Source organism: Oryx dammah, unplaced genomic scaffold, assembly GCF_014754425.2.
Source record: "Oryx dammah isolate SB20612 unplaced genomic scaffold, SCBI_Odam_1.1 HiC_scaffold_23, whole genome shotgun sequence".
Taxonomy (NCBI): Eukaryota; Metazoa; Chordata; class Mammalia; order Artiodactyla; family Bovidae; genus Oryx; species Oryx dammah.
The window spans coordinates 66,445,816-66,460,134 of record NW_024070207.1 but is presented as its reverse complement, the minus strand read 5'-3'; the positions used below and the strand labels follow the sequence as shown (position 1 = coordinate 66,460,134).

General features: G+C 37.5%; 1 long non-coding RNA gene across 1 annotated transcript; it reads right to left on the bottom strand.

Annotated features, from left to right (window-relative positions):
* Positions 1 to 6,061: 6,061 nt before the first annotated feature.
* Positions 6,062 to 8,691, bottom strand: LOC120881952. The gene is made up of 4 exons (XR_005725364.1): positions 8,611 to 8,691; positions 6,823 to 6,868; positions 6,247 to 6,272; positions 6,062 to 6,100 (listed from the first exon to the last, which is right to left on the bottom strand). It is a non-coding gene; the product is annotated as an uncharacterized LOC120881952 (long non-coding RNA).
* Positions 8,692 to 14,319: the final 5,628 nt, after the last annotated feature.

Genomic DNA, 14,319 nt, shown 5'->3' with positions numbered 1-14,319 from the left:
CCCAAGGTTCTAGTTGCTAATCAACCTCATTCTAGGTGCTGACTGAAATCATCCTTGTTGGAACATGGACAGATCTTGGCATACTCTCAGTTACTGGGAACCACTAAGAACAAAGTAGACTGCTTGGACAATCATAAAGGCTTGAAAGACAACCACAGCTAGGGCAAGGTTAAATGATGTTTCATCTTCTATATGAGACCACTCTTTTAAGACTAGGAAAGGTGGCTATTTATTCTAATGCACAGAAACAAAAACAGAATTAAAGAAAATGATGGAAGAGAAGAATATTTTTTAAAGGACAAGATAAAACTTAAGAAAACTAAAAATAAATACAAATGATATAGCTGATAGTCAAAAACAACAATATAAAGAAGTTTACCAAATTTCAAAGAAGAATGAATCAACAAAGTGATAACTGCAACAAAGAGAAAATATAAGGAAGTGCCATGTAGAAGTCACACAGCAGAAAAACAAGAACTAAAAAATGTAATAGAGTGGTTCAACAACAGATCAAATGAAGTAGAAGGAAGGATCAGTGAACTCAAAGACAAAGTAGTGAAAAATCACTTAATGAGATATCAAAGAGAAAAAAATAATTAGAAATTTGTGAAGATAGCTTAAAGGAATTGTAGAACAATATCAAGCGGATCATCTTTTGCATTATGAGTCCTAAAGGGAGAAATGAAAGTGAAAATTGGTCAGTCGTGTCAAACTCTTTGCCACCCCATAGACTATATGGTCCATGGAATTCTACAGGCCAGAATACTGGAATGGGTAGCCTTTCCTTTCTCCAGGGGATCTTCCCAACCCAGAGATTGAACCCAGGTCTCCTACACTGCAGACAGATCCTTTACCAGCTGAGCTACCAGGGAAGCCCAAAGGGAGAAGAGAGATTAGTTCTTTTAGCTTTTCCTTCTCTGGAACTCCATCTCTTCTTAAATTCTGAAGGAAGTATTTACCAGGTAGGGTTCTTGGTTAGAATTTTACATATACATTATATATATGTGGAATATTAGTCATAATAAAATAGAAAAGAAGGTTATCCTGTCATTTGCAACAACAGGAGTGAGCCTTGAAGGCATTATGTTAAGTGAGATAAGTTAGACTGAGAAAGATTAATACCATATGATCTCATTTATATGTGAAATAGAAAACAAAAAGAAAACCCAAACCCAAAATTATAGATACACAGAATGGATTGGTAGTTGCCAGAGATGGTGATTGTATGTGTGTAAGATGTGTGAGAGTGTTCCAAAGCTAAACTTCTAGTAAAATGAATAAGTCTGGTTATGAAATATACAGCATGTTTAGTACAGCTAATAATACTGTGTTATATATTTAAAATTTTAAAAAGTATGTCTTAATTCTTATCACATGAACAAAATTTTGTAACTATGTGTGGTGATGGATGTTAACTAGACTTATTTTTGTGATCATTTTGTGGTACACCTAAATCTAATGTAACATTAATGTCTATTATATCTCAGTTTTAAAGGATACTAAAATAATAAGTGGTAGAGAGAAAATGTGCGGATAGAGGAGGTATAATGTGAGGAAGAGGTATAATGTCAGTCAATGACCAACTTGGTTTTCCCAAAGTGCTTTAGATAAATCAATGGAAAAAAACAGTCTCTCTCCTCCTTTCCCTGATAACTATGGCAAAGCAAAAATTTACTATGCTAGATCCATGGCCACTATTGCAGAAGTTCCTCAGCAGAGTCCAGTCTAGCACTTTATCATTTAGGCTGCTTTGATTCTACTTGAGCCTTCACAGATCTGTTGGGATCAGCAGCACACATGAAAACTAGATCATAAATATGCAGTCACTCAGTTCAGGGGAAGGACAGTAGTAAGTTCTGAAAAGGAATTTTCCCAGAGCAATTGTTTTTGCTGAGGTGATCCATTGAAGGGATTCACGTAAAGGGTGTCCATTCTGTACGAATGCCAATATAGTCACTCCTTTGCAAATAAAAATAGACCTTTATGGTGAGTCTGGCCCTGATTTGAACCAAGGTAAAAGTTTATTCTGGGAACTTCTTGAAAACGTTTGTTTTTCTAAATCTGAATCAGTAAGAGAACAAAGGCAAGGATTCAGAAACTTTGACTCCAATATTTGTATTAAATACATTAATGTACTTCCCACCACCTATACCTATTTATTCTCTCTTTGGGGGAAATATAATAGATGATTATTTGCACTTTCTAAGGGAAATGGACAACTGAAAACATTCAACTTCTAGGGAGTTCTTACCTGATGAGTATGTCTGTATATACTGTGTGGCAAATGGAAAATTGCTTTAGTTTGAATTGCCAGACATAAGCCATACATAAGACCAAGGGATAAGCTACAGAGGGAGAATTCCTTGGAGCTGGATATGAAAGCCACTGTGGCTTCCTGAGTCATCTGCCATTAGGAACCTCTGAAAGGAACAAAAATCATCTTACAGTGTCAATGGTCACCTCAGGTTTTACCCTCTATGTTTTGTATTTTACATATATTTCTGTTGAGCTAGTATGCTTTCACTGCTTTACACTTAGCTAAGCTTTTCTATTATCTCCATCTGATTCCTTGGCTCACTTCTATCCTCCATTTCTATTTTGCATGTATATCTATGGAGATATAGTCTAGTCTAGTAGAATACGTTCTAGATAGGAACTTGGAAGGTTATATTATTAGTTCTGTAATTAGCTATGTGACATTAGGCAAGTGATAAAATTGAAAAATTGTATTGTTCAGTGCCTCCCAAAGTATGGAATGTGTACCAGTGATATGTTTGTGAGTTTATTTTAGCTGGTACACAGATAAATATGAAGATTGATTTGTTTATGAATATAGTTAATGTTATGAAATCTATAAACATAACACTAAGTTTTTAAATTCATAAATGATATTGCTTAGGATAGCCTCAGAGAAGGCAATGGCACCCCACTCCAGTACTCTTGCCTGGAAAATCCCATGGGCAGAGGAGCCTGGTGGGCTGCAGTCCATGGGGTCTCGAAGAGTCAGACATGACTGAGCGACTCCACTTTCACTTTTCACTTTCATGCATTGGAGAAGGAAATGGCAATCCACTCCAGTGTTCTTGCCTGGAGAATCCTAGGGGTGGGGCAGCCTGGTAGGCTGCCGTCTGTGGGGTCACACAGAGTCAGACATGACTGAAGTGACTTAGCAGTAGCAGGACAGGCTAAAATATGTATTTAGGTAAAAATGAGATGCACTGACTTAAAGAAAGAAAGTATTAAGTAATTGATCATATGCCAGTATGACAAAATATACCAGGGAATGTCTCAGTTTGGGGGACATTTTCTATAACTAAAAAGGGACTTAGTATCTAATTAACTCTTTAATTAACTGTTCACTTATCCATTAAACATGTATTTACAGAGCAGATGATTTTGTCAGGTACTGTATTAAGCACACGTGCCAGAAGTTAAGGGTTCAAGTATGAACACAGTTCACTTTGGCCTTTATGATCCTCAGTTTAGTATATCAGGGTTATTTAAACAAATATTGATAGTGAAACATTATAAATTATACCACAGAATGATGAACAAATTGTCTTGGAGAACATGAAAAAAAGACAAATGCTATTTGTGGGAACTGGGGAATTTTATATAGCAGTTGTTATTCAGATATGAAAAAGAGTAGATTTTAAATAAGCACAGTAGATGGTAGAAGGAGCAGTATGAACAAAACCACATGGATTGATAAAATTATGTGTTTTGTGGTAATAACTTATAGTTTGGATTTTGGGGAAAATATAATGTTGGTTAAAGAATGTTCAAACCATCAGACAATTGCACTCATCCCCCATGCTGCTGCTGTTGCTATTGCTAAGTCGTTTCAGTTTTGTCTGACTCTGTGCGACCCCATAGATGGCAGCCCACCAGGCTCCCCCATCCCTGGGATTCTCCAGGCAAGAACACTGGAGTGGGTTGCCATTTCCTTCTCCAATGCATGAAAGTGAAAAGTGAAAGTGGAGTCGCTCAGTCATGTCTGACTCTTCGAGACCCCATGGACTGCAGCCCACCAGGCTCCTCTGCCCATGGGATTTTCCAGGCAAGAGTACTAGAGTGGGGTGCCATTGCCTTCTCTGAGGCTGTCCTAAGCAATATCATTTATTGCCTTCTCTGATCCCCCATGCTAGTAAGGTTATATTCAAAATCCTCTAAGCTAGGCTTCAGCATTATGTGAACCGAGAACTTCCAGATATTCAAGCTGGGTTTAGAAAAGGCAGAGGAACCAGATACCAAATTGCCACATTCACTGAATCATAGAGAAAGCAAAAGGAATTCCAGAAAAAACAGCTATTGTTTCATTGACTAAGCAAAAGCCTTTGATGGTGTGGTCATAACAAACTGTGGAAAACTCTTAAAGAGATGGGAATACCCGACCATCTTACCTGTCTCCTGGGAAACCTGTATGCAGGTCAAGAAGAAACAGTTAGAAACCTGTATGGAAAAATTGACTGGTTCAAGATTGAGAAAGGAGCATGACAATGCTGTTTATTGTTAATCTGTTTATTTACTTATACCAGAGCACATCATGCAAAATGGTGGCCTGGATGAAGTACAAGCTGGAATCAAGATTTCTGGGAGAAATATCTACAACCCCAGATATGCAGATGACACCACTCTAATGGCAGAAAGTGAAGAGGAACTAAAGAGCCTCTTGGTGAGCATGAAGGAGGAGTGAAAAAGCCGGCTTAAAATTCAATATTAAAAACAAACAAACAAATAAAAAAAAAAACCTAAGATCATGGTATCAGTTCCATCACTTCCAGATGTTCAAGTTGGATTTAGAAAAGGCAAAGGAACCAGAGATCAAATTGCCAACATCCATTGGATCATAGAAAAAGCAAGAAAGAGAGTTAAAAACAAACAAACAAACAAACAAACAAACATCTACTTCTGTTTTATCAATTAGGCCAAAGCCTTTGACTGTATGGATGACAACAAACTGTGGAAAATTTTTAAAGAGATGAGAATACCAGGTCACCTTACCTGCCTCCTGAGAAATCTATATGCAGGTCAAGAAGCAGCAGTTAGAACTGGACATGGAAAAAAGGACTGGTTCTAAGTTGGGAAAGGAGTATGTCAAGGCATATATTGTCACCCAGCTTATTTAACTTATGTGCAGAGTACATCATGTGAAATGCTGGGCTGGATGAAGCAGAAGCTGGAATCAAGATTGCCAGCAGAAATATCAATAACAAACTTCACAGATTCAGTTCAGTTCAGTCACTCAGTCGTGTCTGACTCTTTGCGACTCCATGAATCACAACACGCCAGGCCTCCCTGTCCATCACCAACTCCCAGATTTCACTCAGATTCACATCCATCGAGTCAGTGATGCCATCCAGCCATCTCATCCTCTGTCGTCCCCTTCTCCTCCTGCCCCCAATCCCTCCCAGCGTCAGAGTATTTTTAAATGAGTCAACTCTTCGCATGAGGTGGCCAAAGTACTGGAGTTTCAGCTTTAGCATCATTCCTTCCAAAGAAATCCCAGGGCTGATCTCCTTCAGAATGGACTGGTTGGATCTCCTTGCAGTCCAGGGGACTCTCAAGAGTCTTCTCCAACACCACAGTTCAAAAGCATCAATTCTTCGGCACTCAGCCTTCTTCACAGTCCAACTCTCACATCCATACATGACTACTGGAAAAACCATAGCCTTGACTAGACGGACCTTAGTTGGCAAAATAATGTCTCTGCTTTTCAATATGCTATCTAGATTGATCATAACTTTTCTTCCAAGGAGTAAGCGCCTTTTAATTTCATGGCTGCAGTCACCATCTGCAGTGATTTTGGAGCCAATGATAATAATAATAATAATAAAGTCTGACACTGTTTCCACTGTTTCCCCATCTATTTACCATGAAGTGATGGGACCGGATGCCATGATCTTCGTTTTCTGAATATTAAGCTTTAGGCCAACTTTTTCACTCCTCTCTTTCACTTTCATCAAGAGGCTTTTTAGTTCCTCTTCACTTTCTTCCATAAGGGTGGTGTCATTTGCATATCTGAGGTTATTGATATTTCTTCTGGCAATCTTGATTCCAGCTTGTGTGTCTTCCAGCCCAGCGTTTCTCATGATGTACTCTGCATATTAGAAACATTAAAAAATTAAGGTACATCATGAATGCATAAAACATATATAAATACTATTTTGTCTTCTACTACAATAAAATATACACAGATACAATAATAAACAAAAATTTATTCAAATTTATGCACAAAATACTTACAGACTGTACATAGTACCATTTGCAGTCTAGAAAAACATAAGCAAACATAAAGAAGCAGTATTAAATCATAACTGCACAAAATTAATTGTAGTGCAAAATATACTACAATAAAAGTTTTGTAGCCATCTCTTGCTGCTATTGTGTTGAGTTCAAAAGTTGTATGTATCTGCTTAAAATGGCACATGATGTTAATCATTTCTGTGTAAGCAATCTGTCTTTCCAGTAAGTTTTGTTGTGCAGTGAGGAGTGATGGCTTGCTCTTCTCATGTAATTTTCACTGTGTTTAGTATAGTATCTTAACCTTGAATAACACCATAAAATTCATACAAAATGCCATTTGTTATGGTGGGAGTGCTCACAAGAAACAGAGAAAGGTCATGACTTCAGGAGAAAAAGTTGAACTGACAAATATATACCATAGATTGATGTATGTAGTTGCCTACCATTTCAATATAATTTATCTTAAGGGCCACTGTAAAAAAGATAAAAGGAAATTTGTGAAATCATTACTGTGGCTACATCAGCAGGCATGAAAACCTGGAAGGTTTTGTGAAATACTTTTTTTTTTAAACTCACATCAAATGTGCAGCTTCTATGTGGGTGCAGGCAAAAGTGTTATAATCTGCAAAACAAATTCCACAAAGGACATATATTAGTAAGAAAGAGAATAAATAACCAGGATTTAAGGCAGGAAAGGATAGGCTAACTCTAAGTAGTAGGGCAAATGCAGTTGGATTTATAATCAGGATTTCCCTCATCTTTAAAGCTGCTAAACCATTGAGCCTGGAGGGGAAAATGTAAACATCAGCTGTCAGTCTTTTGGTTGTACAATAAAAAGGCCTGGACCAGGAGAATCCATTTTTTTCTGGATTGCCTACATTGATTCTTTGTCCCTGAAATCAGGAAATACATTATCAGTGAAGGATTACACTTTAAAATTCTTTTGATATTAGACAGTGCTCCTGGCCACCCAGAACCTTATGAGTTCAACACTGAAGGAATCAAAGTAGTCTACTTGTGCCCAAACACAACTTCTCTAATTTAGCCTCTAAATGACAAGATCATACAGACTTTAAGTCTCATTACACACAGTACATTATGGAACAGATAGTCACCACTATGAAAGAGAACCCTGATAGAGAGAACATCATGAATGTCTAGAAGGATTACTCCATGGAAGATGCTACAGTTGTTATAGAAAAAAACCTATGAAAGCCACTAAGCCAAAAACAATAAATTTCTGCTGGAGAAAATTTTCTTTAGATGTTGTGCATGTCTTCACAGGATTTGCAACAGAGTCAATCAAGGAAATCATAAGAGATTGTGAATAGGGCCAAAAAGGTGTGGCTACAGGGTTTCAAGATATGAATCTTGGAGAAATTCAAGAACTAACAGACACCACACCAGAAGAATTAACAGATGATGACGTGATGGATATGATTCGCAACTGAACCAGTGGCACATGATGAAGAAGATGTAAAAAAAGCAGTGTCAAAAAACAATTGACACTGGATAATCTGACAGAATGGTTGTGATAACTACAGACTGCTTTTGACTTATTTTACAACACAAACCTTTATCTAATATAGGCACTGAAACTAAAGCAAATAGTGGAAGAAGGATTGGTACTGTATAGAAAGGTCTTATGAAAATAAAACCCCAAAATTCAGACCTTAATTATGATCTGTTTCCAGAAAGTTGCACTGTGTCCCTGGCACTCCTGTCCCCACTTCCACCTCCTCCAGCTCTTCTCTGCCTCCCATGAAACAGCAAGACGAACTCATTCCTACTTCCTCCTTCTCAGACTACTCACCATGGGGCACCTGCTCCAGCCACTCTTGTTCCAGCACTGCTTCCCACTAATATAGAAGTTGATATTGTCTTTGACAGTGCACACACTTGGAGGGAATGGAGCTGGCTAGGACCGACCAGGGTAGAAGTAGCCATTGCTAGCTCGTGTGTCCCAGAACACACTGCAGAGGGAGTGTAGCTGGTTCCAAGGTAGGGGCTGCTATCACATGAATGCACTTTCCTGTGCACAATTTGTGGAGGTGGGAGATTGGGTTAGCTCAGTGGTGTGGTGTAAGCCAGTGGCACCAGTCTTGACACAGCTTCTAACAAGATGCCCACACTGAGAAAAAGGTGAAAGCAGCACAGAAGTACAGCCCAAGCCCTCAGGCCCCACCCATATCATAAACCAAGGCAAAGACTGACATCACACCCAGGAGAAACCCTCCTCAGGGTTCCTGCTCCAGCCCTTCACTTTCCAACCCCACTTTAAAGGGATGGTGATGGCCATTGAGCATAGGACAAATGCTGGTATGCACATAACTCTGATTCTAACCCCTCCAACTGTAGGCCTACCTCCCATTAAGGTGGTGGTTCCAGCACACCCTGGGGAAAGATGCAACCATACTCATTTCAGATGTAGCACTCCCACACAAGCCACTGGGCACATACAGATTGCACAGAGTTGCTCTTACACAAGGGCAATTGCTCAAGACAAGATTAGGTAACTTTCAGCTCAGTTCACAGACACAGAGAAAGATAAACAAACTTAAAAGACTGAGGAATGTTTCAAGCAAAAGAAAACACTCATTAAAGATAGATAAATACTTTAGCTGATAAAAAAAATGAAATCAATAGTAACAAGAATGTAAACTGAAATGGAGAAAATAATAGATAATCTAAATTAGAAATTAAAAGAGGAACTAGAAAATATAAAAAAGAATTACTCAAAGCTGAAGGATACAATAACAAAAGAAAAAAATGCACTAGCAAGTATTAACAGTAAAATAGGATTTATAGAATAATGTAAAGGAATATGTAATTAATATAAGGAATGTATAAGTAAATTTGGAAAACTCAGCAGTGGCTACAGGACTGGAAAAGGTCAGTTTTCATTTCAATCCCAAAGAAGGTCAATGCCAAAGAATACTCACACTATCGCACAACTGTACTCCTCTCACATGTCAGCAAATTAATGCTCAAAATTCTCCAAGCCAGGCTTCAACAGTATGTGACCCAGGAACTTCCAGATATTCGAACTGGATTTAGAAAAAGCAGAGAAACCAGAGATCAAATTGCCAACATCCATTGTATCAGAGAAAAGGCAAGAGAATTCCAGAAAAGTATCAACTTTTGCTTTACTGATCATGCCAAAGCCTTTGACAGAGTAGATCACAACAGACTGTGCAACATTCTTCAAGAGATTGGAATACCAGGCCACCTTACCTGCCTCCTAAGAAATCTGTTTGCAAGTCAAGAAGCAACAGCTAGAACCTGACATGAATCAGTAGACAGGTGGCAAATTGGGAAAGCAGCACTTCAAGGCTATATATTGTCACCCTGCTTATTTAACTTATATGCAGAATACATCATGTGAAATGCTGGGCTGGATGAAGAACAGGCAGGAATCAAGATTTCTGGGAGAAATATCGATAACCTCAGATATGCAGATGACACCACCCTTATGACAGAAAGTGAAGAAGAACTAAAGAGCCTATTGATGAAAGTGAAAGAGGAGAGTGGAAATTTTGGCTTAAAACTCAACATTCAAAAAACAAATATCATGGCATCTGGTCCCATCACTCCATGGAAAATAGATGGAAAAACAATGGAAACAGTGACAGACTTCATTTTCTTGGGCTCCAAAATCACTGCAGATGGCAACTGCAGTCATGAATTTATACAATACTTGCTCCTTGGAAGAAAAGCCATGACCAACCTAGACAGCATATTAAAAAGCAGAGATATCACTTTGCCCGACAAAGGTCAATGTAGTCAAAGCTATGGTTTTTCAATAACTTTGCTACTGATCATAGCAAACACCCTCTTCAAACAACATAAGAGAAGACTGTATACATGGACATCACCAGATGGTCAATACTGAAATCAGATTGATTATATTCTTTGCAGCCAAAGATGTAGAAGCTCTATACTGTCAGCAAAACAAGACTGGGAGCTGACTGTGACTCAGATCATGAATTCCTTATTGCCAAACTCAAACTTAAAGAAAGTAGGGAAAACCACCAGATCATTCATGTATGACCTAAATCAAATCCTTTATGATTATACAGTGGGAGTGATAAATAGATTCAAGGGATTAGATCTGATAGACAGAGTGCCTGAAGAACTATGGATGGAGATTCATGACATTGTACAGGAGGCAGTGATCAAGACCATTCCCAAGAAAAAGAAATGCAAAAAGGCAAAATAATTGTCTGAGGAGGACTTACAAATAGCTGAGTAAAGAAGGGAAGCTAAAGATAAAGGAGGAAAGGAAAGATATACACATTTAAATGCAGAGTTTCAAAGAACAGCAAGGAGAGATAAGGAAGCCTTCTTCAGTGATCAATGTAAAGAAAAAGATGAAAGCAATAGAATGGGCAAGACTAGAGATCTCTTCAAGAAAATCAGAGATACCAAGGGAACATTTAATCCAAAGATGGGCTCAAGAAAGGACATAAATGCTATGGACCTAACAGAAGCAGAAGATGTTAAGAAGAGGTGGCAAGAATACATAGAAGAACTATACAAAAAATATCTTCATGGTACAGATAACCATAATGGTGTGATTACTCAAATAGAGCCAGACATCTTGGAATGTGAAATCAAGTGGGCCTTAGGAAACATCACTACAAACTAAGCTAGTGGAGGTGATGGAATTCCAGCTGAGCTATTTCAAATCCCAAAGATGATGCTGTGAAAGTGCTGCACTCAATATGCCAACAAGTTTGGAAAACTCAGCAGTGGCCACAGGACTGGAAAAGGTCAGTGTTCATTCCAATCCCAAAGAAAGGCAATGCCAAAGAATGTTCAAACTACCACACAATTGCACTAATCTCATACACTATGAAAGTAATGCTCAAAATTCTCTAAACCAGTCTTCAACAGTACATGAACTGAGAACTTCCAGATGTTCAGGCTGGATTTAGAAAAGGTAAAGGAACCAGAGATGAAATTGCCAACATCTATTGGATCATTGAAAAAGTGAGAGAGTTTCAGAAAAACATCTACTTATGCTTTATTGATTATGCCAAAGCAGTTGACTGTGTGCATCAAAAGAAACTGGAAAATTCTTAAACAAATGGGAATGCCAGACCACCTTACCTGCCTCCTCAGAAATCTGTATGCAGCTCAAGAGGTAACAGTTAGAACTGGACATGGAACAACAGACTGGTTCCAAATTGGGAAAGGAGTACATCAAAGCTGCATATTGTCACCTTACTTATTTAACTTATATGCAGAGTACATCATGCAAAATGCCGGGCTGGAGGAAGCACAAGCTGGAATCAAGATTGCCAGGAGAAATATCAGTAACCTCTGATACACAGATGACACCACACTTATGACAGAAATCGAAGAAGAACTAAAGCGCCTCTTGATGAAAGTGAGAGAGTGAAAAAGTTGAATTAAAACCCAACATTCAGAAAACTAAGATCCTGGCATCTGGTCCCATCACTTCATGGCAAATAGATGGCGAAAAAATGGAAACAGTAAGAAATTTTATTTTTGGGGGCTCCAAAATCACTGCAGATGGTGATTGCAGCCATGAAATTAAAACATGCTTGCTCTTCAGAAGGAAAGCTATAAGCAACCTAGACACCATATTAAAAAGCACAGACATTGCTTTGCCAACAAAGGTCCATCTAGTCAAAACTATGGTTTTTCCAGTAGTCATGTATGGTTGTGAGAGTTGGACTATAAAGAAAGCTGAACACTAAAGAACTGATGCTTTTGAACTGTGGTATTGGAGAAGACTCTTGAGAGCCCCTTGGACAGCAAGGAGATCCAACCATACTATCCTAAAGGAAATCAGTCCTGAATATTCATTGGAAAGAGTGATGCTGAAGCTGAAACTCCAATATTTTGGCCACCTGATGCAAAGAACTGACTCACTAGAAGAGTCCCTGATGCTGGGAAAGATTGAAGGCAAGATGGGAATGGGTTGACAGAGGATGAAATGTTTGGATGGCATGACTGACTCAATGGACATGAGTTTGAGTAAGCTCCGGGTGTTGGTGATGGACAGGGAAGCCTGGCGTTCTGCAGTCCATGGGGATTGCAAAGAGTCAGACACGACTGAGTGACTGAACTGAACTGTATAAGGAATCTGGAAGACAGAATTATGAAAATCACCCAATCAGAATGGCTAAAAGAAAAACAAATTGTAAAACATGAGAATAATTTAAGGGATCTTTGGGACAGCATCAAGCATGCCAACATTCACTTAATAGCAATCCTAGGAGAAAAGAGAAAAAAGAGTAGAAAATGTATTTGATGACATTATGATGGAAAACTTATTGAAGAAAGAAACAGATATTGAGTTATGGAAATCACAGAGAGTCCCAAACAAAATGAACCTAAGGAGACTTATGCCAATATATACCATAATAAAAATGCCAAAGTTAAAAGTAAGAGAGAATTTTAAAGGTAGTAAAAGAAACACAAAATATCATGTACACAAGGAACTCCAATAAGGCTATCAGTTAAATTTTGAACAGAAACATTGTAGGCCAAAATAGCTTGATATATTTAAAATCTCAAAGGAAAAAACTGCAACTTAGTATCCTCTACACAGCAAGATTATCATTTAGAAATGAAGGAAAGATTAAGAGCTTCCCAGAAAAGCAAAAATTAGAAGAGTTCGTCAATACTAAACTGAGATTACAAGAAGTGGCAAAGGGTCTTTTTTAAGTAGAAAAGAAATGTTTACCACAGGAAATAAGACATTATATAATTGGTAAATTTTGACTGTTGTAGGAAATATTTAGTAAAAACTGTTGATCAACAATGTAAAAAAGGGTAGGAAGGTAAAAAAATGAAAATTATAAAATCAACTATAACTACAATAAATATTTAAAGCAGAAGCATGAAGATGCATAATATGACATTGAAAACAAAACATAGGAGAGAAGAATAAAAAATAAGCTTTTAGAATGTGTTTGAACTTAAAGGACTACCAGTTTAAATCAAGTAGACATAGTTATAGGTAACATGTATGAACCCATAGTAACCACAAATCAAAAACCTACAATAGATACACACAAACTAAAAAAAAAAGGGCTACAGACATAACATGAAAGATAAGTTGTCAAGCTACAGGGGAAGAGACTAAAAGAGCAAAATGACAGAGAAGAACAAGAAAACAACTAAAAAGCAAATTAAAATGGCAGTAAGCACATACTTATTGATAATCAGTGGACAAAATACTTCAATCAAAAGACATGGGGTGACTGTATAATAAAAAAACAAGACTCATCTATATGCTGTCTACAAGAGACTCAATACAAAATTAAAGACACATGCAGACTGAAAGTAAGGGGAAGGAAAAAGAGTTTCCAAATATGGAAATGTAAAAAAAGCTAGGGTAGCACTCATATCACAAAAAAATAGATTTTAAAACAAAATATATAAAAATTAAAAAGGAGGACATCATATAAAGATAAAGGGATCAATTTAATAAGAGGATATAAAGTTCATAAATGTATATGCACCTAATATAGGAACACCCAAATACATAAAGCGAGTATTAACTAACAAAAGGGAGAAATTGACAGGGATAAAATAATAATAGAAGACGCTAGTACATCACTTACATCAATGGACAGATCATTTAGACAGCAAATCAATAAAGAAACAGTGATATTAAATAACATATTAGACCAGTTGGACTTCATAGATATCTCGAGGACAGTACATCCAAAAACAGCAGGGATACACATTCTTTTCAAGTGCGTATGTGATGTTCTCCAGGATACTTCAAATAGGCTAAAAAACAAGTCCCAACAAATTGAAGAGGATAGAAATTATATCAAGCATGTATTCCAACATCATAGGTATGAAGCTAGAAATCAATTGCAGGGAGAAAAATGGAAAAAAATACAAACACATGCAGACTAAACAACATGCTAGTAAAAAAACCCAATTGATCAGAAAACCAACCAAAGAATAAATCAGAAAATACCTTGAGAACAATAAAGATAAAAGCACAAGTTCCCAAAATTCATGGGACAGAGCAAATGCATGTAATAAGGACATTCATAGTAATACAGGCATACCTCAAGAAAC